Genomic DNA, 5757 nt, shown 5'->3' with positions numbered 1-5757 from the left:
CCCGCCTCGTCGCCCGGCTAGTTTTTTGTATTTTTAAGTAGAGACAGGGTTTCACCGTATTACCCAGGATGGTCTCGATCTCCTGACCTTGTGATCCGCCCGTCTCGGCCTCCCAAAGTGCTGGGATTACAGGCTTGAGCCACCGCGCCCGGCCCGAGATTTTTAATTACTAATTCAATCTCCTTACTTGTCATTGGTCCATTCAAGATTTTTCTATTTCTTCATGACACAGCCTTTGTATGTTCAATGTGTCTAGGGATGTATCCATTTTGGAAGCCGATCCTAATCCTGAAAGACAAAATCCCTTACATATTAATCCTGAATGTCGGAATCCTAAAAGATCAAAATCCCAAAAACATAATCTGGAAAACATAAATTAACATTTTTAAAGACATATTTGTTTATATTTTAAAAGGGGATTGAGAAACATATAAAAACATGATAGAACCCTTCATAGGACAATTTATACAATAAAATAGGCAACAACATACATATTTTTGCAAGCAGAAACACTTAAGTATACTAATGACAGTCACACAGGTATAACAGCTATGAGAAGATGAACTATATTCACAAGTTAAAAGGTCAACAAGTGATGTATATAAAAAATATCACTATGGTTGGTAATTGTTTGCACCCAGCATTATAATTGGTCACCTGAAATACTGTGATGGACCACTTAAGTCTTTGACAAGATTCATTAGAAACCACAGTGGGTCACCACTACATATGTAGTCACCCAAAGGGCAAAGCTCCCAAGAAATTTTATTTTTTACAAATGCAGATGGACAAAAAGGACATCTCTTCACTTATAAGGAAGTTTTAATGTTTTTACATTGAGAACCAGGAAAGCTGATGATGTGACTCTTAGTCCAAGGTTTGCTTTTTTCTCCTGTGACTAGATAATTTTAAATGAGCTGTCTTTGAGTTCACAGTTCTTTTCTTCTGCTTGATCAAGTCTGCCGTTGATTCTCTTTATTGCAATTTTCATTTCATTCATTGTATTCTCCAAGTCAAGAATTTTTTATTTGTTCTTTTGTATTTCTATCTCTTTATTGAACTTCTCATTTTGTTTTCCTGATTTAGTTGAGTTTGTCTTTATTCTCTTGCAGCTTGCTGAGTTTCCTTAAAATAATTATTTTAAAATATTTGTCAGGAAATTCATAGATCTCTAATTCTTGGGGCTCAGTTATTGAAGGTTTATTAATTTCCTTTGTAGTTGTCATGTTGGCCTGATTCTTCACAATCTGTATAGCCTGGCATTGATGTCTATGCGTTTGAAGAAGCAAACGTCTTCTGTCTTTACAGATTGTTTTCAGCAGGTAAATACCTTCTCCTGCTGGGTCCTCAGACTGATGGGACTATGTCCAATATTACAGTTAAGTGGGGCTGGAACTGGGCAACATGGCTGTTACCAGTTCCACAGTTGAATACACAGTTGGCAGGCATATTACAAAGGGTGTGAGCAGATGTGGATCCTGCCAAATCCCAGGTGTACAGGACTGCCTCTGGGACCACAGCTGAGCAGGACTGGAGCCAGGTTGTGGTACTCTTCTGGGTCTGTAATTGAGTCTACAGATAGCAGGATACCAAGAGTGTGGATGCATGTGGCTCCATAGAGACCCTCAATAGGCTCTTACTGGATCCCTGAGTGGATCCTTGGGTAAGTCCCTGGGTACAATGGACTGCCTTAAGGACTTTGTTAGAGTGGAGTTGGAGCTTGGTTACAGAGCTACTTCAGAATCTACAGTAGGGTCCATAGTGAGTGGGCTTGTTACGACGGGAACAGAGAGCATAGTTCTTCCTAGATCTGTGTGCAGATGGGATGGCTGCAGAAATGCAGCAAAATGGTGTTGGAGCTGAGTCCACAGGGAGCTGGGGCTGCCCTTGGTCTGCAGTTGGGGCCACATTTAGTGAAACTACCACTGGGTCATGAGCTTGCCTTCTCATAGCATCTTTGCTCAGTCTTGGGTTTCATCAGGGTTTTACAACCTCCTAAATGGATCCTAAAGCTCCCACAAAGGAATTTTTGTCATTTGATGATGTTTAGATTGTTGCTTGTGGTGGAGGGAAGATAAGTTGGGGATTCTGTCATCTTGCTCCCTACTCTCTGAAATTTTTAAATAAGCATATATTATATTTTTTAAATGCTCAAGTCCATTGATGGCATATGAAAGACAAAACAAAACAAAAACCTTTGCTCTTATCCTCAACATCCCAGTTTTGGTGTGTCCTTCTCAGAGTTCACAACAGCTTACATGTGCAGTCCACCAACCAGCTACATTGTGTGCCTCTGATATGTCACTCTTTTCTGCCTGCCTTTGCTGGAATTTCACTGTTAACATCTCTTCCTGACCACAGACAACTTTCAGTTGGAATTCAGTATCAACCATTGTTTAGTTTCTGGGATTACTGTAATGTCCACTGTTCACATAATCATAATTTTAGCAGGAGTGAAAGGAAAAGTCACAGCATCTCTTTCTCGAGATGACCATTTCAACTTCTAGATTCAGACCTTATTTCCTTCTCTTTTTATTTCTTTCCTTTCCTACCATTCATAACCACCATTGCATAGCTGTTTCTGTTCTGTGGTTCTTCAAAGGTGTCATGGGATACTGGAAAGAGTAGTCTTGGGATCAAGTAAATCTCAGTTTGAATCTGGGTTACAACTCTCACTAGCTATTTGGTCTTAATGATTAACTTATTCTGAAGCTCACACGGAACACTCACCAAGAAAGACCACATTCTGAGCTATAAAATGCATCTTAACAAATTTAAAACATTAGAAATCATTCAATATCTGTTCACAGAAAATAATGGAATTAAAATAAAAATCAGTAACAGAAAGGAAGCTGAAAATCCCCAAATACCTGGAGATTAAGCAATGCAATTCTAAATAATATATGGGTCAAAGAAGAAATCTCAAGAAAAATTTCAAAATATTTTGAACTAAATGAAAATATAACATCAAAATTTGTGGGATGCAGTGAAAGTAAAAGAAAATTTATAGCATTGAATACATATATTAGAAAAAAAGAGAGATCTAAAATCAGTAAGTTTCTACCTTAGGAAACTAGAAAAAGAAGAGCAAATTAACTCCAAAGTAAGTTGAAGAAAAGAATAATAAAAATTAAGACAGAAATCAACAAAATACTTAGGCATAAATCTAATAAGAGGTACTATATCTATACGAGGAAAACTACAAAACTCTGATGAACAAAATCAAAGAAGTAAATAAATAGAGAGACATTCCATGTTTGTAGACAGAAAACTCAATATTGTGAAGATGTCAGTTCTTCCCAGTTTGATCTATAGAGTCAATACAGTCCCAATCAAAATCTCAGCAAATCATTTTGTATATACCAACAAACTGATTCTCAAACTTATATGGAGGGGCATAGGACCCAAACTAGCCAACTCAATATTAAAGGAGAAGAACAAATTTAGAACACTGCTCCTGCCTGACTTCAAGACTTACTGTTAATCTACATAATCATGACAGTGTGGTATTGGTGGAAAAATAGAAAAATAGATCGATCGAACTGAACAGAAAGTTAAGACACAGACTCACAAAAATATAGTCAACTGATCTTTGCCAAAGCCATAAGGGCAATACAATGTCAAAGATAGTCTTTTAAATAAATGGTGATGAAACAACTGGGCATCCATAGGCAAAAATAATGAATCTAGATTTAGATTCAGATTTAATTTGAACAAGATCTTATATCCTTCACAAAAATTAGATTATAATGGATCATAGGTCTATATTTAAAATGCAAAATTATATAATTACTGGAAGATAACATGGGCAAAAATCTAGGTGACCTTGAGGATGATATTTTAAATACAACTCCAAAGGTACCCATACATGAAAGAAATAATTGATAAGCTGAACTTCATTAAAACTTAAAATATCTGTTCTGAGAAAGACATTTTCCAAAAGTAATCTAATAACAAACTGTTATCCAAAATATATTTAAAAATTCATAAAACTCAACAATAGGAAAATGAATAACTTAATTAACAAGTTAAAAAAAAGAACTGAACAGACACCTAACCAAAGAAGATATGCAAAAGGAAAACAAGCACTTGAAAAGATGATCCACATCATATGTTATTGTTGATTTGGAAACTAAAACAACAATGAGATACTAATTCACAGCTGTTCAAATGACTAAAGTTGAAAACACTGACAATATCAAACATTGGTGAGGATGTGAAGCAACAGGAACTATTGTTAATTTCAGATGGAAATGTAAAATGGTACAGGTACTTTGGAAGACAATTTGGCAGTTTCTCACAAAACTAAACATACTCTTACCACACCATTTAGTGATTGTTCTCCTTTGTATTTACCTGAATTTGTTAAAAATTTATGTCCACTCAAAAACATGCATATGAATGTTTATAGCAGCTTTATTCATAATTGCTGAAACTTGGAAGCAATCAAGATGTCCTTCAGTAGGTGAATGGATAAACTGTGGCATTATCTATACAATGGAATATTATTCAGTGATAAAGAAGATATGAACTATCAAGTCATGAAAAGGCATGGAGGAAACTCAAATGGATATTGTGAAGTGAAAGAAGACAATCGGAAAAGGCTACATACTGCATGATTTCAACTATATGACACCTGAAAAAGGCGAAAGTATGGAAACAGTAAAAGGACCAGTAGTTACCAGGAGTTAGTAGGGAAGGAAGGATGAAGAGGCAGTATATGGGAAATCTCCATACGTCCCATTCAATTTTGCTGTGAATCTAAAACTGCTCTAAAAATAAAGTCTCTTTAAAAAAATTAACTTAGATTCAATTTATTTAACTGAAGAAAATAAAAGAATACCAATCTAATAAAATTGTTGGGAATATCAAATGAGATAAATGTCTGTGAAAACTCTGGCATATAATTGGCATTCAATAAATAGCAAGGTTCCTTGGGAAATTCTCTATCTTCCTGAGCCATTGTACAAACTACATGTTCCTTTCTGGAATAATTTCCTAATCCCAGTAAAAGCAACGGGGACAAAACTATCTGCTGGTTATTGCATATTGAACCTTCAGTGCAATAAAATAATGAGGAATTAATTTACTTAGCAACTGATTGTTGTGCAATCTATGTGCATTTTACTGCACTAAGGATATTGTAAAGAAATTTAAGAAACAGTGTCTACTCTAGAAGAAACATTAAATCTATTTGGGAAGATCAGAAATGAAATGTCAAAGTGTCAATTCATAGTTATATATCATTAATTATAAAAATGAGTGCTATAATGAGTCCTGTGGGATTTGTTTTTAAACTGCATATCTTGGCATAGGAACGTTTGGAGAAGGCCTTTTGGAATTAGTTAATAACCTACAAAAGATACTCTTGGTAAATGGTCCCAAAAGACTATCCATCCGCCTTTCCTGTTTCAAGCTTGATGTTTTGAAGTATTTCATGTTTGATAGTCTAAATATTGTCTTCAATGTCTCTTTTAACAAAATCAAAGGCTTGCTTCTTAGAAGTGAGATATCTTGAAATTCTATGAGAAAAATGGTCACCACTTATTAATAAAAGAAACATATTTAAATATTATTTAAGTTATAAAAAAGACAAGAACCTATTTTAAGTAGACACATAACATTTTTCTGACATTTTTCAGAATAACTATTTTGAAATAAGTCATTTACAATCAATAATGATTTAGAAAGTATCATGTTTTGCCAAATACTGCATGTTCTCACTCATAGATGGGAACTGAACAATGAGAACACTTG

The sequence above is a fragment of the Rhinopithecus bieti genome, unplaced genomic scaffold, assembly GCF_001698545.2.
Source record: "Rhinopithecus bieti isolate Rb0 unplaced genomic scaffold, ASM169854v2 scaffold_13352, whole genome shotgun sequence".
Taxonomy (NCBI): domain Eukaryota; kingdom Metazoa; phylum Chordata; class Mammalia; order Primates; family Cercopithecidae; genus Rhinopithecus; species Rhinopithecus bieti.
Note: the sequence above shows the minus strand (reverse complement) of the source record.